This window comes from Primulina eburnea, chromosome 5, assembly GCF_022965805.1.
Source record: "Primulina eburnea isolate SZY01 chromosome 5, ASM2296580v1, whole genome shotgun sequence".
NCBI lineage: Eukaryota > Viridiplantae > Streptophyta > Magnoliopsida > Lamiales > Gesneriaceae > Primulina > Primulina eburnea.
In genome coordinates, this window is record NC_133105.1 from 40063681 (window position 1) to 40087220 (window position 23540).

Genomic DNA, 23540 nt, shown 5'->3' on the forward strand with positions numbered 1-23540 from the left:
TTTTCCCGATCTTTGAGACAAGTAATTGATATAGGTGTGATAATCGCCTCTACATCACGCGGTCTAGCAACAATTAATCAACGAAAGAAAAATCTCATTCAAGAGAACCTCCAAAGAACCCGTCCTTGGCAACCCTCGTGATATTCGATTGACAAACGCCACAAAAGATAAATCTTTTGATAAGTTTGATTTGATACAACGCAAAAGTTATAACGAAACTTAAGCTTGTGTTGAGAGAATTCTCAATGATAAAATATCATAAAAGATGAATAATAATCAAGTGTTGTTTACAATGATGAAATTTTCGAGTATATATTGTCTCAAAATCAAAAGATATCAAATCTACTTGCCAAAATAAATAAAACTCTAAAATAGGAAAAATCTTCTCTCCAATTCGTAAAGGACACGGACCCCGTGTAGAGGTCCGGAAGGGGGTCCGTGTAGGCACTGTAATTTTCATGTCTCGAAAGTAGTGGACACGGACCCCGTGTACAGGTCCGTGCTCGGGTCCGTGTAGGCTCGGGATTTCTCTTCCTCAAGTGTAATGGACACGGACCCCGTGTACTGGTCCGTGCTCGGGTCCGTGCAGCCTCGGTTCTTCAAAATAATGCTTGAATAATGTTCCTTCGGCTTTCCAACGTGCTCCCATGCATCACGAGCCCTTCTCCCTTGCTTATCAATAATTTGAACACCATGCCCGGCCAGATTCACATCATACTCCCCTTCTTCAAAAAGATTTGTCCTCAAATCTTGCCCCCCTGCACAAAAACGAAGCAAGTTAGTAATAACAAGGACGATATTATCAACATACTTACCTCTAAGCTCAAGTTTGTAGACGCTATCGTTTGCCCGCTCCCTTAGCACTGGAATTCCCAACATCACCATTGTCTTTCCTACAAACTCATCAACTTTACCAAACATCAAATAACAAATGGCACCAAATGATAAAATACCATTAAGCATCACGAAAATTAAATTTCTCCCCTTCTTAGACCTAGTTAACACAAAAATGAAATCCATACACGTGTACGACCATAGCTCACTAGGAATAAGACATAGTTCATGCATGATATAAGAATTTAACTCAGGTGCCCTCTCCCTATATGCAATGCACCTTTCACTACACCACTTATCATACCTCTTCATATGTAACCAACACATATAATGATGCATTTTATCAAAGATTAAAACTCCACTATATGCATTACTAGTACGTAACTCATGCAATGAATATAGAATGAAGAATTTATTCTCCTTAAAATTGTACTCATTATGCACATAAAAATTCTGATATTCATTCATGCTCCTTTCAACGCCATCATCGAACAAGTATAAACCATGCAAATAGAACACACTAGATGTACTACCCATGTAAACATTTAACTCATCACAAAGATTTGAGCATAATGCATATAATTCATTGTCATAACAAAAACTCATCAATTTGACAACTCTTGAAAATTCACGATCACTAACATTTAGATTTGATCTATTAAATATGTCATCATTCTCCAATCTATGACTCCTAGGGACAAAGGTTAATTCACCATTAGACCATTTAGACATCCCACTCTCAACTCTCTCACCAAACTCTTGAATACAACATACCAATGAAATAAGATAAGAACAAAAGTCGTACCTCATGGTTGTTGCGTTGGCAATTATTCTTACCTCACGGTGATTGCCCTCAACACCAAATGGATCATCCCATTGCATTTTTACACCTTCCACATTTTCTTGTCTCCTCATCACAACTTCATCATAACCCTGTGTAGCGCCCTTACCCGAGCCACTACTAAACAGACTAATAAACATGCAACATTAAACTTAATACCAACAATTAAACAGCGGAAACCAAATACTTAATCATCTTACAACCCAAATGAAAACAAAGCAATAACGACAGTCTTAAACATTAATACAACCATAACAAATACAAAACATAACCCTGAACGAGAAAACGATTAAACCACAGAAAACCTCCACTGGATCACCACCGAAAACCCAACTGCTCTAGCCACTGCCCTGGTCGTCCGAACCGTCCAACCTAAGACCTGCCCCGTGGAATAGGGTGCCCAAGATGAAAACAAGGACGTGAGCGACAATCGCCCAATACGAGAATGTACGAGTATACAAACTAATATGATGCATGCGAAATGCAATATGCTCGGATATCAGGGATCAAGTCAAGAATCTCATGCTCAGTCTAGAGGCGCCTGAGTGTGTAGTCTCTGATCTGCCCTAGGCATGTTTTGGCTCCCACACTCATCATCAAGACGTGGACCTGCAATGTCCAGGTCATCAGAGCCCGCGGGTCCCGTCGGACACTGTAGCTCTCGATGCCCCATCGTCCACAATACAGAATAGGGCTGAGCGGCCCCAACAAACGAGGTATATCTCAAAAGATATCAGGCTCAACATGATATGTCATGCATAATATGCCAAAGCAGTAAAACATGTATCATGCAACAGATAAATATGCAGCATATAAGTGTGTATACTACGCTTGGATATCTCAGTCAGTACATCACGTACCTCACTAAAACAATCTGACAGAAAGCTCTTAACCTAGACAATACCAACATAATGAAATCACTAACAAACCAGATCAAACATGCTACAAAGATCTCCCTATGATCCTTAAATCACTATCTAAGGATTTAGGATTATACCTGCGTCCGTCGTCAGCCCGCTGATGATGTCTCGATCTCAGTTCACCGACCCTCCTCGAGTCGACACTAGCTCCGAAACTTCCCGACACCAAAGTGCCCTAGAAACTGACTAGAAACTATGGTAAAACTAGCACTTTCTCTGAAGAATGCGGTGAAGGAAACAAAAGAATCGGCTTCCATTTATAGGCTGCATCCGGACTATTTCAAAAAATCCGAACCAATCTTATCTGCCATGTGTCGGAATCTCATTGGTCTAGTTGGATTTCTCGAGATAATGTAATCCGAAGTAGGTCGGGTTATCCATTTAAAATTCGGTGGATACCAACAACTTGATCCCGAATTATTAATCCTTAATAATACTTAAATTAACAACTCATTAATTATCTCTTAATTAATATTTCATTCAAAATAAGAATTCGGGTCATTACACCCTGCAAATGAGAAATAACAATGCTCGGGATTGAACCGGCTATATCATCACAAGAATAATAAACCACTTTGTACAAAGGTACTTTAAGGGGTTTATACAAAAGTAAACAACTCTCATCCTCACTCTTTTCACTCTTTTGGGCCTTAAAATTATTTTTCTTTTCTTTTTCTTTTTCTTTTTCTTTGGCCTCTTTTTCTTTTTCTTTTCTTTCATTTTTCTTTTCTATGGCCATCTCATTCTTTTGTTCTCTCTTTCTTTCGCCCATCTTAATTTCTTTTTCGCTCAATTCATGAATTGTTAATTGAACCTCAAGGACTCCTTTAGGATTCAATTGAACAAGAGAAACACAAGATTCTTCCAAACATGTATGCAACATAACTTTCTCTTGCCTACTCTCTTCCTCCATAGTAGACAAATTAGGCATTTCTTCCCCACTAAATGAGTCAACCACTACAACCTCATTTCCAAGTTCAAACTCAACAACCGCCTCATCCTCCAATTGAGGTTCAAGCTCACCCACAAATCAACCTCCAATTGAGAATTAAGCTCAACTGGCGATTTTACTATGGCCACCTTCTCACGTGGACATTGGCTAATATCATGCACAATTTCAAAACACCAACAACATATAATATCGCAAGTACTAGAATTTGAGTTTTTAGATGTACCTTGATATTCATATTTGCTAGCTTCACGTCTCGACTCCTTCTTTGGCGTATCACTGATTTTCTCTCCCAAGCTCCTCCGCCAAGGGGATGTCAAGGGCTCCCTATGCACATCTCTCCTACCACCTCTCATATTAATGTGTTTTGGAGCAAATTGCTTCCTCATCACCCTTTTCATCTCATCCCACGTAACTATAGGGTCATCCCCACATCGTCTCCTACGCAATACTAACTTATCCCACCAAGTCGTAGCATAGTCGGTAAACTCACTGCAAGCTCGTCTTACCTTCATTGCTTCAGTATAATCATCCCGGCTCTCCAATACACACTCCATTCTCTCTTCCCACTCAAGGTACGCCTTCGGATCGGCCTCCCCACTGAAAGATGGAATGGTCATCTTTGTGCCACTCAGTCTATACCCTTCTCGGCTTCTATACCCCTTATCCTCATCAAATCTCCTATCATCATAACGATCCAAATGCAATACTCTATCCCCACCAAATCTACTACCTCGTCTCTTCTCATTAGCACTACACTCAAGCCTACCCAACCTTTCATGTAAAGGCTTAAACTCCTTCTCCCACATTTCACCCAACCCCCTTAACAAGCTTTGAAATTGATGATCGTCAACCATTATACCTGCAAGAAAAGGTTAGTATAAAACAATAAAAAAAATAAAATTTCCTCACCACAAATCCTCACTAGTCACTCCAATGAAAATTCACTCGCACTCGTCTTTTTCCCTCACCACAAAACCTCACAAATCACTCCACTCAAATATTTTCACTCAAGTGAGAATTCTCAAGGGGCGCTTAAGTATGGTGGCTTCCACGTATCAAACTTATGATATCAATCCTGAGACGCTTGAAATTCGACTCACTTAGACCACACAAGAATAAACAACTTTGGAAATTGACTAGAATGCGACTAAATGACAAGGACAAACTTAACGCTGAAATAAAAGCGCTAAAATTCCAACAAACACCCAATATTTTATTATTTTTTTCGGTGAACAGTACCGTGAACAGTACTCTCGACGTGAACAGTAATTTCGGAAGAACAGTACTCGCGATGAACAGTATTCCGGCGTGAATAGTGAATCCGGCAATGAATAGTGATTCCGGCGATGAACATTGTTTCCGCCGCTATGAACAGTGATTCCGCCTGTAACGCCCCGAAAATTTAAGGGGCCACACGAACCACATACATATAAATTATTAAATTCTTTGTGTATTTCAATTAAATGATTTAATTGCATGAATTAATTATGTTGTGCATATTTGCATGTTTAATATATATTTTTCATCATGGTTGCATTAAAATGTATTTTTAAAGGTTATTCGAGTTGCGATCGAAGAACGGAGACTGATGGCTGATAATTATAAAATGTTTTTATTATATAATTGTTTTTAATTATTTAAAATATGATTGTGGGTTTTTCTTATTTTTGAAAATATGGGGTTTAGAGGTGATTTTATACGTCGGGATGTAAATTTTATCGGTGTTGGTTTTTAACAAAAATACGAACTTTTTTGCAACCCGGCTATTTAATTCACAAACTATTTTTACCAAAACTATTTTAATATTTTAATTAAATTCTAATTAAACATTAATGGGCCTAAATTTATCTTTAATGGGCCTAAGCTTAATTAAGGAATTATTAACTATAAAATAAGCTAAACCCACCCCAAACCCTCACTTATCACACGCCACTTTCATAATTCAGCACACCAATTCTCCCCAATCATAATACACGATACACAAATATAATATTTTGAAGAGAAAAGTTCGAAAGTTCAAGGAGGATCCAGCCTAGGTTTCTTGTCGCCGTTCTTCGCAATCGTCAACGTAAATTCGTGCGTAAATTACGCAAAGGCACGCCATATTCTTTTCTTTAAACATCTATCACACCATAGTAATTTTTTAAGCATATTTTGAATGAAAACATGACACACAAATTGTTATTTTCGTAGCTATGTACATGCATGAGAATTACTTGTGATTTTTGCTTCCAAATTCATGTTCTTATTTTGATTAAGGGGCTGCCATGTATAGGGTATTAATATGGGTTGGTTTTTAGCCAAAAACATGTTAAATAATAAAGAAAACAAGGCTGAAACCAAAGGAATAGAAACAGAATAAGGGGCCGAAGTTTTGCTTGAAATTTTGAAGTGCAAGTTTCGGTTGGGTGTGCATGGGGCAAGAGGGCTCGACCAGGTCGGGTAGTTGGGTCCTAGGGATCATGGTTAGGTCCTAGGAAGGGTCCTAGGAGGGCTAGGGCGCGAGCCTTGGCCTGGGGAACAGTCCACATGAAGTGGGACTCTCCCCCAAGGCACGCGCAGGTGCTGTTCGGGATTTCCAGGGGGTGGCTCGGTTTGGGGCTGGGCTAGGTGGTTCATTAGGGTCCTAGGATGATGGGAAGGGGTCGGGCTATGGGCTGGAGTGGTGGGCTCGCTTCTGGCTCGACTAAAACTAGGGAACCATACGGCAGCACATGAACGCGCAGGTTGATGCCTGGTTCAGGTGCTTCGGGCTTGGGGTTTTGGTGGCTGGACTGGTCTGGGCTGGGGCTGGGCTTGGTCTAGGGATGGTTAGGGATAGGTGGGCTCGGTGGTGGCTCGGCTGGAAGAGTCCTAGTTGGGTTAGGAGTCCTATTGCATCAAGGAACACACACACACAGCATGCAGAATATTGGGTCGACTTCCAGCAAGTTTTTGAGCGGGTTAGGGTCATGTATTGGGGCTGGGCTTGCACAGTAGGGTCCCTAGATGGGTTGGCTAGGTTTTGGCTCAAGGTGGCTCGGGCGTGGCTCGGGTAAATTAGGAGATGGCTCGGTGTGTACGTTAGGGTGTCAATTTCGAAAATTCAAAGGCTAAAAATAGATCCAAGGGTCCACGGGGGTGGCTCATGACTTGGAAGGGTAGAATAAATATTAAAAATGCTATGTTTAAAATTTGGGATTAAAATAATGAGTTTTGGATTTATTCGGGATTTAATCGCCGCACGAAACTCTAATTAACGAGTTAATTAAAAAGTCTAGTTTTATGCCTCATAAAATTATGAAAAATTAGGGTTAAGCTTAAATAATTATTATAAGTCTAATTTTTTAATTTGGGAATTTTATAATAAGGTTTGGTTTAATTCGGGATTAAAACACATTAATACGTTATATTTAAAGATTAATTTAAAAGTCATCGATTTAAGCCAAATAAAAATATGAGAAAATTCATGTAAGCTTAAATAATTATTTGGGACACGTTAGAGTCAATGAAATCAAGAAAAAGTCGAAATCGAAGAATTTTACGTCTAGGGGTAAACCGGTCTTTTTACACCTAGAAATTAGTAAACGTCATGGCAGTGCCTTGAATGCTGTTTTATGTGTTAATATAATTATTAATATTTTCATGATGTTGATTTTAAAAACGTTTATGGCTTTTTATGATTTTTATATGTTAGAACGTTTATTTTAAATGTTTACTGATTTTTAAAATGTTTATTTTAAAATGATTATGGATGTTTATGAATTTTTATATGTTAAATTATGATTTTTAAATGTTCATGGATATGTATATGTTAAAATGTTATTTTTAAAACGTTTATGGATTTTATGGTTTAATTATGGACATTTAGAAGATATGTTGCATGCTTGGTTTAAAAGAAAAACGTTATACGCATGTTTAAATTTTTTTAAAGTGATGAGAATAAGAAACGTTGAAGGAAGTGAAGTAATTGTAACTAATACGATGATATGTTGGAAATTTCGTGAGGGTTATGGTCCCAGTGGGAGCCCGACGATCGTGTTTCCTTGGATACGGACATGTAGATGTATACGATGATATGTTAATACGTAAGGCCAAGGCCTAGTTGACGGGTGAGAGTGTCGCTGGTGTCCCCGCTGCCCAGTATTGTGGTTACATGTAGATGGATCCATCGCCCAACACGTAGACGTAGACGTAGACGAACACGAAAGTCACAATTAACGATCTGAATTCAACGAAAGGAAAAAGGAATACGTATATGTTGATGATGATATGAATACGTTGATGATGATATGAATATGAATATGTTTATGTTTATATGAAAATGTTTATGTGTAAGATTATGAAAATGTTTATTTAAAAGTTTTATGCATCATGAAAATGTTTACGAAAATGTTATGTTTATGTTTATGCATCTTCATGAAAACGATATTTTAAGTACAAGTATTTTTCACTGTTATATGTTAACTGTATTACGTATTACTTGTTATCAAGGATATGACGTGTTGAGTCTTTAGACTCACTAGGTGTGATGGATGCAGGTTATCATGATAATGCTAATGGAGGTCTTGATGGTTGATCCGACTGGACTGAAGGTGCACATGACCCGAGGACCGACGCTAGTTTCCGCATATACGTGATGATTGATGTTAAAAGATTTTATGACTTTTATCATGATTATGAGTGGTTTTTGAGAGGTTATAGTATGGGCTATACTTTTCAAATGTTATTTTTAGATGTAGAAAAATGTTAGTTGAATGTTTATTTTTAAAATGATGTCAAAAATATTTTATGGTTTGGCCGATGCTAAGTGAGGTTTAAAAAAAAAAATTCTAGCACGTTTTAAAGCAATAAGAGATGAGGACGTTTCAGTTGGTATCAGAGCAATGGTTCTATAAAGGGTTGTGCCACCATCAGCACCGGGAAGATCAGTCGTCAAGCCTCAAACTTGTAAGTTTACATGCTTTATATGGTTTAATATGATGTTACTTGCATGATGACATAAATAATATGTTTTGTTACATGTTTACTAGCTTGTTGGGTATGATTTATATGATTTTGAATTTTTATACGTGATACGTTATGAAATAAGAAATTATTTGATTTTAACGCATGTTGGCTTTGTGGTGGAATTGGACGATGTTGATTTTTGGGTTTTAGTATTGACGTTCTAATTTTTGGGCTATAAGTTAATTGTGAATATTATGAATGCTTTTGGGACACGTAGATTTTCTAAGAAAATATTTATGATTCATGGTTATTAGTTGAATTATTTTTGGGAATTAGACATAAGTAATAATGATTCGAAGACTGCGATTATCTTTGGGAGTATAGAAATGTATAAATTGAGATTTTAAGTTTTGACGAAAGATAAGATTGATTATAAGAATTGATTTTTGGGTAAATAAGTTTAAATTTATCGAAATTATGCTATGGGAAAGCTATAGAAGAAAAGTAAGAATGCCAAAAATTTATGGGTTAATTAAGGAATTTTGAAAATAAGGATCAATTAAGATAATTTTTGAGTAAATTAAGAAAAGATTTTTGCAAATATTAAGGAATTTTTGGGAACTAGTTTAGCAATAAGTGATAATTGGATGGTTTAAATGATAAGAGTTTTGAGTATTTAGACTTTTAAGAATATTTGGAGCCTTGGGATATCTTAGGTTATAATGTTATAAGGAATGCTAATCAAGGGTTTTAAGAATGAATCGATATTAGGCTTGAAAATCAAAGCGTTAGCGGATGCATTTGGGATTTTAAGATTAAAATTTTATAAGTTGATGAACATTTTGGGTATAAAATAAGGAAAGTAATATACGATAAGTATGGGCATCCATATTTTTATATTGAGAATTTTAAGAAAAGTTGAAATTCGAGGTTATAATAATATATCATTAAGTCATCATGGGTCTTTTTAAGTTGCGAATTTGCAAATAAGGATTTAGAAGGAAAATTTAACTGGAATACTAGAATTAAGTCTAAACTTTTGATTATAGAGGATAAACGAATTTCGAGGACGAAATTCAATTTAAGGGGGGAAGATTGTAACGCCCCGAAAATTTAAGGGGCCACACGAACCACATGCATATAAATTATTAAATTCTTTGTGTATTTCAATTAAATGATTTAATTGCATGAATTAATTATGTTGTGCATATTTGCATGTTTAATATATATTTTTCATCATGGTTGCATTAAAATGTATTTTTAAAGGTTATTCGAGTTGCGATCGAAGAACGGAGACTGATGGCTGATAATTATAAAATGTTTTTATTAAATAATTGTTTTTAATTATTTAAAATATGATTGTGGGTTTTTCTTATTTTTGAAAATATGGGGTTTAGAGGTGATTTTATACGTCGGGACGTAAATTTTATCGGTGTTGGTTTTTAACAAAAATACAAACTTTTTTGCAACCCGGCTATTTAATTCACAAACTATTTTTACCAAAACTATTTTAATATTTTAATTAAATTCTAATTAAACATTAATGGGCCTAAATTTATCTTTAATGGGCCTAAGCTTAATTAAGGAATTATTAACTATAAAATAAGCTAAACCCACCCCAAACCCTCACTTATCACACGCCACTTTCATAATTCAGCACACCAATTCTCCCCAATCATAATACACGATACACAAATATAATATTTTGAAGAGAAAAGTTCGAAAGTTCAAGGAGGATCCAGCCTAGGTTTCTTGTCGCCGTTCTTCGCAATCGTCAACGTAAATTCGTGCGTAAATTACGCAAAGGCACGCCATATTCTTTTCTTCAAACATCTATCACACCATAGTAATTGTTTAAGCATATTTTGAATGAAAACATGACACACAAATTGTTATTTTCGTAGCTATGTACATGCATGAGAATTACTTGTGATTTTTGCTTCCAAATTCATGTTCTTATTTTGATTAAGGGGCTGCCATGTATAGGGTATTAATATGGGTTGGTTTTTAGCCAAAAACATGTTAATAATAAAGAAAACAAGGCTGAAACCAAAGGAATAGAAACAGAATAAGGGGCCGAAGTTTTGCTTGAAATTTTGAAGTGCAAGTTTCGGTTGGGTGTGCATGGGGCAAGAGGGCTCGACCAGGTCGGGTAGTTGGGTCCTAGGGATCATGGTTAGGTCCTAGGAAGGGTCCTAGGAGGGCTAGGGCGCGAGCCTTGGCCTGGGGAAGAGTCCACATGAAGTGGGACTCTCCCCCAAGGCACGCGCAGGTGCTCTTCGGGATTTCCAGGGTGTGGCTCGGTTTGGGGCTGGGCTAGGTGGTTCATTAGGGTCCTAGGATGATGGGAAGGGGTCGGGCTATGGGCTGGAGTGGTGGGCTCGCTTCTGGCTCGAATAAAACTAGGGAACCATACGGCAGCACATGAGCGCGCAGGTTGATGCCTGGTTCAGGTGCTTCGGGCTTGGAGTTTTGGTGGCTGGACTGGTCTGGGCTGGGGCTGGGCTTGGTCTAGGGACGGTTAGGGATAGGTGGGCTCGGTGGTGGCTCGGCTGGAAGAGTCCTAGTTGGGTTAGGAGTCCTATTGCATCAAGGAACACACACACAAAGCATGCAGAATATTGGGTCGACTTCCAGCAACTTTTTGAGCGGGTTAGGGTCATGTATTGGGGCTGGGCTTGCACAGTAGGGTCCCTAGATGGGTTGGCTAGGTTTTGGCTCAAGGTGGCTCGGGCGTGGCTCGGGTAAATTAGGAGATGGCTCGGTGTGTACGTTAGGGTGTCAATTTCGAAAATTCAAAGGCTAAAAATAGATCCAAGGGTCCACGGGGGTGGCTCATGACTTGGAAGGGTAGAATAAATATTAAAAATGCTATGTTTAAAATTTGGGATTAAAATAATGAGCTTTGGATTTATTCGGGATTTAATCGCCGCACGAAACTCTAATTAACGAGTTAATTAAAAAGTCTAGTTTTATGCCTCATAAAATTATGAAAAATTAGGGTTAAGCTTAAATAATTATTATAAGTCTAATTTTTTAATTTGGGAATTTTATAATAAGGTTTGGTTTAATTCGGGATTAAAACACATTAATACGTTATATTTAAAGATTAATTTAAAAGTCATCGATTTAAGCCAAATAAAAATATGAGAAAATTCATGTAAGCTTAAATAATTATTTGGGACACGTTAGAGTCAATGAAATCAAGAAAAAGTCTAAATCGAAGAATTTTACGTCTAGGGGTAAACCGATCTTTTTACACCTAGAAATTAGTAAACGTCATGGCAGTGCCTTGAATGCTGTTTTATGTGTTAATATAATTATTAAGATTTTCATGATGTTGATTTTAAAAATGTTTATGGCTTTTTATGATTTTTATATGTTAGAACGTTTATTTTAAATGTTTACGGATTTTTAAAATGTTTATTTTAAAATGATTATGGATGTTTATGAATTTTTATATGTTAAATTATGATTTTTAAATGTTCATGGATATGTATATGTTAAAATGTTATTTTTAAAACGTTTATGGATTTTATGGTTTAATTATGGACATTTAAAAGATATGTTGCATGCTTGGTTTAAAAGAAAAACGTTATACGCATGTTTAAATTTTTTTAAAGTGATGAGAATAAGAAACGTTGAAGGAAGTGAAGTAATTGTGCCTAATACGATGATATGTTGGAAATTTCATGAGGGTTATGGTCCCAGTGGGAGCCCGACGATCGTGTTTCCTTGGATACGGACATGTAGATGTATACGATGATATGTTAATACGTAAGGCCAAGGCCCAGTTGACGGGTGAGAGTGTCGCTGGTGTCCCCGCCGCCCAGTACTGTGGTTACATGTAGATGGATCCATCGCCCAACACGTAGACGTAGACGTAGACGAACACGAAATTCACAATTAACGATCTAAATTCAACGAAAGGAAAAAGGAATATGTATATGTTGATGATGATATGAATACGTTGATGATGATATGAATATGAATATGTTTATGTTTATATGAAAATGTTTATGTGTAAGATTATGAAAATGTTTATTTAAAAGTTTTATGCATCATGAAAATGTTTACGAAAATGTTATGTTTATGTTTATGCATCTTCATGAAAAGTACAAGTATTTTTCACTGTTATATGTTAACTGTATTACGTATTACTTGTTATCAAGGATATGACGTGTTGAATCTTTAGACTCACTAGGTGTGATGGATGCAGGTTATCATGATAATGCTAATGGAGGTCTTGATGGTTGATCCAACTGGACTGAAGGTGCACATGACCCGAGGACCGACGTTAGTTTCCGCATATACGTGATGATTGATGTTAAAAGATTTTATGACTTTTATCATGATTATGAGTGGTTTTTGAGAGGTTATAGTATGGGCTATACTTTTCAAATGTTATTTTTAGATTTAGAAAAATGTTAGTTGAATGTTTATTTTTAAAATGATGTCAAAAATATTTTATGGTTTGGCCGATGCTAAGTGAGGTTTAAAAAAAAAAAAATTCTAGCACGTTTTAAAGCAATAAGAGATGAGGACGTTTCAGTTGGTATCAGAGCTGTAACGAACCGTAGTTCTCATACTTAAAGTTTGCGGAAAAATTAAAAATTTTCTTAAATAAAAACATCCATACGGTCGTCACTCAACATTCATAAAATAAATCTCACAATCATCCGTCACCAATAAAATTTTACTAAATGAAACTGTCTCCAAATATTAAAAAAAATCAGAGTATTTTAAACTTGCATAAAAAAAAAAAAACATAAACATTGCGGTCCTCGGGTCTAGCCTGCCACTCAGCCCAAGCCTGCCCCTTGGTCATCACCTCCTGTCTCCTCAACATAGTCACCTGCATCGATCAAGTTTAGTGAGTCTAAAGACACAACACGTATAAACTGGGATAACGAGTACTACATAATAAAATCGCATGCATCTTAAAAATAGAACGTACATAATTTGAAACTTGAGCTTGCATAATATCTTGAACTTGCATACATATATAGACGTGCCATAACGTGAAACTTTCATGATCATAACTGCATACTTGAGCATACTAAAACATACATGACTTCATTTTGCATAGAGGATGTTTCAAAGCAAGTGACCCATTCATAATAAACGCCTGATCAGACACACCACAGTACTGGGCTGACAGGGACGTATCCACTGCCGCATACATGAGATCCCCGTTCATAATTTAACGGGCTGGTTGGTCCCCGTTCATAATTTAACGCTTCCCAACCACGATCTAACCCGTTCATAATTTAACGGGGCGGAGAGGTCCTCGGCCACGTTCACCGACTTCCAAACCCATTCATAATTTGGTCACAAGTCAATTAGCATACCTCAAAAACTTAAACATATTTTCTTTGCACGTCATACATACTTACTTGGCGTTGAGGGATTCGTTGGACTTCGATCGGGGCCGTTGCTGCACATACTGATCATGAATTGACATGCTTAACTGGCATACTTAGACGTAGGTAATCATGCTCACTTACGAGTTCATTCAATTCCTTAGGACGTTCTACAATTCCCATGACTCGACTTTGTAAATCATTGTACTAACCCATGACGTCTAACCTCAAAGCATACTAAATTATTTTTCCCCAAAAATGAAGGACACGGACCCCGTACCTACATCCGTGTAGGGGTCCGTGTAGGCTCTGGAAATTGACACCGAAGGAAAGCAAAGGCACGGACCCCGTGTCAGGGTCCGGGTGAGGGTCCGTGTAGGTACTGGAAATATACACTAAGTGAAACCCAAAGGCACGGACCCCGTGCCATCATCCGTGTAGGGGTCCGTGTAGATACTGGAAAAAAAAACGCCGAGAAGAAAACAACGGCACGGACCCCGTGTCAGGGTCCGGGTGCGGGTCCGTCTGGCCACTGTAAGTTGGAACATGCGTGAAGAAATCTGACACTCAAATTATTTTCCGTAATCAACTTCAATGGCTACAAAACTACTCCTCAAGAACATTCCTAGCACACTAAGGCATCATACCGAACCCAAGTGAACATAGACATCAACCCCGAGGGTATCAATTCACAATCATCGACACCAAAAACACGAATTTGACATCAATGATTAATCCTACGACTCTAGAACCAACTTAGTGCCTACCGACACGAAACAAAACATCAATGACCATCCCAAACATCATAACCGAAGTACCTATACGCAGCAACAATCGCCCGTCGATCTCCAACGAAGCCTGCAACAGAAAACTTCAAGAGTACATCAATATCATAACTTTTCTGAAAACGCAGTTTGAGCAGTCCCACGAAAAACATCCTAACTCACTCAATTTTCATCCAAAAATCTCGAATTTTATATCAAATCGAAGGCATCGAAAAGTTCTACAATTTTCTAGTTGAAAGTTTTCTCAAAATCCCGACAGAAAAATCGCAGTTTTCATCAGAACAGTAAATTACGAGATTTCAGATCTAAAAAGTATTTCAAACGCATTGAAACCATTTTCCGCTCAAACGACGAACGTCACACATGGATTTTCACGCATAAAATAACACGACGCATACTATGACAAGATCGATGCAGAAAGAACAGATTATACGTGCCTTTTGACAATAAACGTTACCGAACGACGTCAACGAAGCGGAGATGGAAGCGAGGTTGATCCGGGACGAACGTGAGGCGATTTTCTTTGAAGAAAACACAACAAATCCTTGCTGAAAAAATCAGGGGAAGGGGGCGGCTGCAAGACTCTCCAAGAACCCTAATATTTTCTTTAAAAATGACTAGAAGAGAGAATTGAAAATGTGTGTGTATGTTTTAACGTGTGTGTGTGTGTGTAAGTGTGTGTGCGTGAGTTAAAGAATAGATTAGGGAATGATTTTTGCTTAATTAAAATCATTAGCAATTAATTAAAAATACTACTATATCCTCTCAACTAAATAAAAGGCCTTAGTGAATTGTACAAGTGCTAGACTTTTAAAAGTTTAAAACTCATAAAATTACTAAATACATAATTATGCTTTAAAATATTAAAACTCAATAACTTATTAAAAATGCCTCATCCTCAACTTAAAATAAAATACCATATTTTAAATTATCAACATCGTCACCGGCCTTTTCCTCGATCCCGCTTCGAATAGTCGCCTGAAACATGAAACTCGAAAAACATTTTATCAGTGCATCGCATCAACATAAATAATTTAAAATAATGCATTTAAATAAATCATGCACTGCTAAAACTCATTTAAAATTAATTTAAATGATTTAATAATTAAATAAATGCATGGGTTTTACGTGTATTAAATTTGGGCACTACAGTTCCTCCCCCACTTATAAAAATTTCGTCCTCGAAATTAAGTCTTACCGAACAACTCCGGGTAGCGAAGTCTCATGTCGGCCTCTGACTCCCAAGTGGCTTCTTCCACCGATTGATTCAGCCATTGAACTTTGACCAACTTGGTCGTCTTGTTCCGAAGCCTGCGCTCCTGTCTGTCTAGGATTTGGACTGGTTTTTCCTCGTAAGACAGGTCTAGAGCCAACTGCATTGGTTCATAACTCAGAATATGCGAAGGATTCGCCAGGTATTTCCTCAGCATCGAGACATGGAACACATTGTGCACCCCGGCCAGATTCGGCGGAAGGGCAACACGATAGGCTAGTGTTCCAACTCTGTCCAAAATCTCGAATGGCCCAATGAACCTCGGACTCAGTTTGCCTCTCTTTCCAAATCTCATAACACCCTTCATAGGTGCTATCTTAACGAATACGTGATCACCAACAGAAAATTCTAGATCTCTCCTCCTCTTATCAGCATAGCTCTTCTGACGGCTTTGGGCAGTCTTCATTCTCTCACGAATCTTGACCACCACGTCTGCAGTCTGCTGAACTATTTCTGGCCCAAGCTCTGTTCTCTCACCAACCTCATCCCAATGAACTGGTGATCTGCACTTCCTCCCATACAGTGCCTCATAGGGGGCCATACCAATAGATGCTTGGAAGCTGTTGTTGTATGTGAACTCCACTAGAGGTAGTCTAGACTCCCAAGCTCCTTGAAAGTCAATCATGCAGGCTCTTAGCAAATCCTCTAAAATCTGAATCACTCGCTCAGACTGACCATCTGTCTGCGGGTGAAAAGCGGTACTAAAAAGCAACTTCGTCCCCATGGCCGCATGTAAGCTCTTCCAGAAGGACGACGTAAACCTTGGGTCCCTGTCGGACACAATTGAAACTGGAAATCCATGTAAGCGAACTATCTCCCTGAGGTAAAGCTCTGCATACTGCGTCATGGAGAAAGTCGTCTTCACTGGGAGGAAATGCGCTGATTTAGTGAGTCGGTCCACTATAACCCAAATGGAATTCGATCCTCTGGCTGATCTCGGCAACCCAACAACAAAATCCATGGTAATGTTCTCCCACTTCCACTCGGGAATGGGGAGTGACTTAACCAACCCTGCTGGTCTCTGGTGTTCAGCTTTTACTTGCTGACAAGTGAGGCATTCTGATACGAATCTACGGATGTCTCGCTTCATTCCTGGCCACCAATACAAAATCTGGAGGTCCTTATACATCTTGGTACCTCCCGGGTGGATAGAATACGGAGATGCGTGCGCCTCTGTCAAAATATCCTGTCTGATCGAACCAACGCTAGGCACCCACATTCTACCTCTGTATCTCACAATGCCGTCTGAAACTGTGTACAGCACACTGCCCTTGGCCTCATCTTTCAGTCTCCATTTCTGTAGCTGCTCATCTGAAGACTGACCTGCTCGGATACGGTCTAGCAAATCAGACTTGACTGTCAGATTAGACAGCCTAGGAGCCTTGCCATCACGATAAATCTCTAGGCCAAACTTCTGAATCTCCGACTGTAGTGGTCTCTGAGCTGTCAACTGAGCGACAACTGCCACTTTTCTGCTCAAAGCGTCTGCGACAACATTAGCCTTTCCCGGATGGTAGCTAATTTCGCAGTCGTAATCTTTCACAAGTTCTAACCACCGTCTTTGTCTCATATTCAGCTCTTTCTGCGTGAAGAAGTATTTGAGACTTTTGTGATCGGTGAAAATCTGACACTTTTCGCCGTATAAGTAATGTCTCCAAATCTTCAATGCAAAGACAACGGCGGCTAACTCAAGGTCGTGCGTCGGGTAGTTCTTCTCGTGCACCTTTAACTGTCTGGAAGCATAAGCTATGACCCGACCTTGCTGCATCAACACTGCGCCTAATCCGAGCTTAGATGCATCGGTATAAAGCACAAACTCACCTTGTCCTGTCGGCATGGCTAGCACTGGCGCTGAAATAAGAGCTTGCTTCAGAGTATCAAAGCTCTTCTGACATTCATCACTCCACACGAATTTAGCATTCTTCTTGGTGAGTGAAGTGAGTGGCACCGCTATGGATGAAAATCCCTTAATAAACTTACGGTAGTAGCCTGCTAAACCCAAAAAGCTGCGGATTTCAGATGCATTCTTCGGCTCAACCCATTCCTTGACAGCCGCTACTTTCGCTGGATCCACCTCGATTCCACTGCTAGATACTATATGCCCCAAAAATGCTACCTTTTCTAACCAAAATTCGCACTTACTGAATTTCGCAATTAATTTGCGACTCTGCAATGTCTGTAATACTGTCCTCAAGTGCTGGTTGTGCTCCTCATGGCTCTTCGAGTATATTAGAATGTCGTCAATGAATACTATGACGAATTGATCGAGGAACGGCTGAAATACTCGGTTCATGAGATCCATGAAAATTGCGGGAGCATTTGTCAGACCGAATGGACATTACTAAGAACTCGAAATGCCCATACCTGGTCCTGAAGGCCGTCTTGTGAACATCTGCATCCTTAACCTTCAGCTGGTGATACCCTGATCGAAGATCTATCTTAGAGAAAATCGTAGCTCCCTGCAATTGATCAAACAAGTCTTCGATTCTTGGAAGTGGGTACTTATTCTTGATCGTTACCTTGTTCAGCTCTCGGTAATCGATGCACAGTCTCATGCTCCCATCCTTCTTCTTCACAAAAAGCACTGGTGCGCCCCACGGTGAGAAACTAGGGCGGATAAATCCTTTGTCGAGGAGCTCCTGAATCTGCTGCTTGAGCTCTAACATCTCAGCTGGAGCTAATCTGTACGGTGCCTTAGAGATTGGCGCTGTGCCTGACACGAGATCGATTGCAAACTCCACCTCTCTCTCTGGTGGAAGGCCGGTGACGTCATCAGGAAAGACGTTTGGAAATTCTTTGACTACTGGTACCTCTGATAAAGATGGAGTGGGCACGTCAGGCGCTGAAATAATACTAGCCATGAAGGCCTGACATCCCTTGGAGATCAACCTTTTCGCCTGCATGCACGAAATCATGCGAGGAAAGCTTATCCATCTGGCTGGCTCAAAAAGAAATTGCTCCATGCCCGGCGGTCTAACCAAAACTGACCTCTTCTGAAAGTCTATCAGAACTCTATTCTTAGTCAGCCAGTCCATGCCCAAGATAATGTCAAATTCTGGCATCGGCAATAGGATTAAATCTGCATATACAAGGTGGCCATGTAGTTCTAGATCAATGTCTCTGATCACACTGGTAGCCTGCAGTTCTTCCCCTGACGGGACTGTCACAGAAAAGTTCACGTCTAGGCCGATGGACTTGAGGTCCAAATGATTAGCAAACGTTTCTGATATGAAGGAGTGAGTGGCTCCTGAGTCTATCAGTGCAGTTGTGGATAATCTCTTAATGAAAATGTTTCCTGAGATGCGTTAGCACAACACAACTTATATTCCCAAAATTTCTAACATAAACCATAAGCACAAAAGAACTCAATAACCTTAGGCACACAGAATATTAATAGTACGCTAATAATCCCAAGAAGAAAAATTCCACATGCAAGGCAATATAATACTGAGCTTAGGTAGAAAAGTTTACCAGTCAGTAGGGTGGTGTCTGGGTCCGCCTCCTGTGCATGCATGTCGAATACTCTGCCCTGGGTTGGTTGCTTCCACTGTGGGCACTCTTTCAGCACGTGATCTGTAGCCCCACATTTAAAACATTTCCCGGATCCCCATAGGCACTGTCCGGGATGCTGGCGGTTGCACTTCTGGCACACTGGGTAAACAACGGGCCTCTGCGGCGCCCCTTGCTGCTGAACGGGACCCTTGCCCTTCGGCGGTCCCTGAAAAAGTTTCTTTCCTGGCGGCCCCTGAAACGGTTTCTTAAAGTGGGGTCGCTGATTCTGCTGCTGATGGTGTGGCTGCGGTGGAGCCTGATAGGGCCTCTTGCCCTGCCTGTCCGCCTCGATATCCCGCTGGTCTTGCTCTGCAGCCAGAGCTCTAGAGACAGCAACTGCATAAGAAGTAGGGCCAGCTACCCTCACGTCACGGCGCAAGATCGGCCGCAAACCATTTAAGAAGTGCCTCAACTTCGCCTGGACGTCATTAGCAATGAGGGGCACGAAGTGACATCCCCTCTCAAACTTCCTAACAAAATCTGCCACGCTACTGTCCCCCTGCCGCAACGTCATAAACTCGTTGGTGAGTCTGGTTCGTACTTCCTCAGTGAAGTACTTGGAGTAGAAAACTTCCTTGAAACCATTCCAAGGCAGTACCTGCAAGTTGACTGCCACAGATGCACTCTCCCACCATAATCTGGCGTCCCCTGTCAGAAGGAACGTGGCACATCTGACCCTATCTGCGTCGGTCAGTTCCATAAAGTCAAAGATTACTTCGATGGACTTGATCCATCCTTCAGCGACCATCGGGTCAGTAGTACCCGAAAACTCCTTCGGACTCATCCTCCTAAACCTCTCATATACTGCCTCTGGTTGGGGCCTCGCCCCTGCGCCTGCTGCTTCCTGGTTCCCCGCAACTGTGCAAAGAACTGTGTCATACCAGCAAGCATCTGTGCCTGCATATCTGGTGGTGGAGGTGGTGGAGGATTGGCCCTCTCCTCATCTCGATGTTCCCTGTCCTCAACTCGGTGCTCCCTGTTCTCATCCCTTGTTTCCCGGTTAACCAAACGTCTAGGAGGCATACTGTTCCAATAATTCACCCAACACGTAAACCCAATATGCATGAACATATATCAATATTTATGATGCACGTAAATCAAACTTAAAACATGCACATACTGAAATCATAACTTGATGATTACTACATAACATATTGCAAAACTTTAAACTTACAGACTTGAGGTGTGACTTCGTGAGCATCTTGCGACTGGCAGTAGGCGTGACCCTTTACAAGAACACCGCGCTGATACCAACTGTAACGAACCGTAGTTCTCATACTTAAAGTTTGCGGAAAAATTAAAAATTTTCTTAAATAAAAACATCCATACGGTCGTCACTCAACATTCATAAAATAAATCTCACAATCATCCGTCACCAATAAAATTTTACTAAATGAAACTGTCTCCAAATATTAAAAAAATCAGAGTATTTTAAACTTGCATAAAAAAAAAAAAAACATAAACATTGCGGTCCTCGGGTCTAGCCTGCCACTCAGCCCAAGCCTGCCCCTTGGTCATCACCTCCTGTCTCCTCAACATAGTCACCTGCATCGATAAAGTCTAGTGAGTCTAAAGACTCAACACGTATAAACTGGGATAACGAGTACTACATAATAAAATCGCATGCATCTTAAAAATAGAACGTACATAATTTGAAACTTGAGCTTGCATAATATCTTGAACTTGCATACATATATAGACGTGCCATAACGTGAAACTTTCATGATCATAACTGCATACTTGAGCATACTAAAACATACATGACTTCATTTTGCATAGAGGATGTTTCAAAGCAAGTGACCCATTCATAATAAACGCCTGATCAGACACACCACAGTACTGGGCTGACAGGGACGTATCCACTGCCGCATACATGAGATCCCCGTTCATAATTAAACGGGCTGGTTGGTCCCCGTTCATAATTTAACGCTTCCCAACCACGATCTAACCCGTTCATAATTTAACGGGGCGGAGAGGTCCTCGGCCACGTTCACCGACTTCCAAACCCATTCATAATTTGGTCACAAGTCAATTAGCATACCTCAAAAACTTAAACCTATTTTCTTTGCACGTCATACATACTTACTTGGCGTTGAGGGATTCGTTGGACTTCGATCGGGGCCGTTGCTGCACATACTGATCATGAATTGACATGCTTAACTGGCATACTTAGACGTAGGTAATCATGCTCACTTACGAGTTCATTCAATTCCTTAGGACGTTCTACAATTCCCATGACTCGACTTTGTAAATCATTGTACTAACCCATGACGTCTAACCTCAAAGCATACTAAATTATTTTTCCCCAAAAATGAAGGACACGGACCCCGTACCTACATCCGTGTAGGGGTCCGTGTAGGCTCTGGAAATTGACACCGAAGGAAAGCAAAGGCACGGACCCCGTGTCAGGGTCCGGGTGAGGGTCCGTGTAGGTACTGGAAATATACACTAAGTGAAACCCAAAGGCACGGACCCCGTGCCCTCATCCGTGTAGGGGTCCGTGTAGATACTGGAAAAAAAACTGCCGAGAAGAAAACAACGGCACGGACCCCGTGTCAGGGTCCGGGTGCGGGTCCGTCTGGCCACTGTAAGTTGGAACATGCGTGAAGAAATCTGACACTCAAATTATTTTCCGTAATCAACTTCAATGGCTACAAAACTACTCCTCAAGAACATTCCTAGCACACTAAGGCATCATACCGAACCCAAGTGAACATAGACATCAACCCCGAGGGTATCAATTCACAATCATCGACACCAAAAACACGAATTTGACATCAATGATTAATCCTACGACTCTAGAACCAACTTAGTGCCTACCGACACGAAACAAAACATCAATGACCATCCCAAACATCATAACCGAAGTACCTATACGCAGCAACAATCGCCCGTCGATCTCCAACGAAGCCTGCAACAGAAAACTTCAAGAGTACATCAATATCATAACTTTTCTGAAAACGCAGTTTGAGCAGTCCCACGAAAAACATCCTAACTCACTCAATTTTCATCCAAAAATCTCGAATTTTATATCAAATCGAAGGCATCGAAAAGTTCTACAATTTTCTAGTTGAAAGTTTTCTCAAAATCCCGACAGAAAAATCGCAGTTTTCATCAGAACAGTAAATTACGAGATTTCAGATCTAAAAAGTATTTCAAACGCATTGAAACCATTTTCCGCTCAAACGACGAACGTCACACATGGATTTTCACGCATAAAATAACACGACGCATACTATGACAAGATCGATGCAGAAAGAACAGATTATACGTGCCTTTTGACAATAAACGTTACCGAACGACGTCAACGAAGCGGAGATGGAAGCGAGGTTGATCCGGGACGAACGTGAGGCGATTTTCTTTGAAGAAAACACAACAAATCCTTGCTGAAAAAATCAGGGGAAGGGGGCGGCTGCAAGACTCTCCAAGAACCCTAATATTTTCTTTAAAAATGACTAGAAGAGAGAATTGAAAATGTGTGTGTATGTTTTAACGTGTGTGTGTGTAGTGTGTGCGTGAGTTAAAGAATAGATTAGGGAATGATTTTTGCTTAATTAAAATCATTAGCAATTAATTAAAAATACTATATATCCTCTCAACTAAATAAAAGGCCTTAGTGACTTGTACAAGTGCTAGACTTTTAAAAGTTTAAAACTCATAAAATTACTAAATACATAATTATGCTTTAAAATATTAAAACTCAATAACTTATTAAAAATGCCTCATCCTCAACTTAAAATAAAATACCATATTTTAAATTATCAACATCGTCACCGGCTTTTTCCTCGATCCCGCTTCGAATAGTCGCCTGAAACATGAAACTCGAAAAACATTTTATCGTGCATCGCATCAACATAAATAATTTAAAATAATGCATTTAAATAAATCATGCACTGCTAAAACTCATTTAAAATTAATTTAAATGATTTAATAATTAAATAAATGCATTGGTTTTACGTGTATTAAATTTGGGCACTACAGTTCCTCCCCCACTTATAAAAATTTCGTCCTCGAAATTAAGTCTTACCGAACAACTCCGGGTAGCGAAGTCTCATGTCGGCCTCTGACTCCCAAGTGGCTTCTTCCACCGA

General features: G+C 39.6%; 1 long non-coding RNA gene across 1 annotated transcript; it reads right to left on the reverse strand.

Annotated features, from left to right (window-relative positions):
• Nucleotides 1-1774: 1774 nt before the first annotated feature.
• On the reverse strand, nt 1775-2782 carry LOC140831830 (uncharacterized). Its single transcript, XR_012117965.1, has 3 exons — nt 2673-2782; nt 2536-2568; nt 1775-2054 (listed from the first exon to the last, which is right to left on the reverse strand). It is a non-coding gene; the product is annotated as an uncharacterized lncRNA (long non-coding RNA).
• Nucleotides 2783-23540: the final 20758 nt, after the last annotated feature.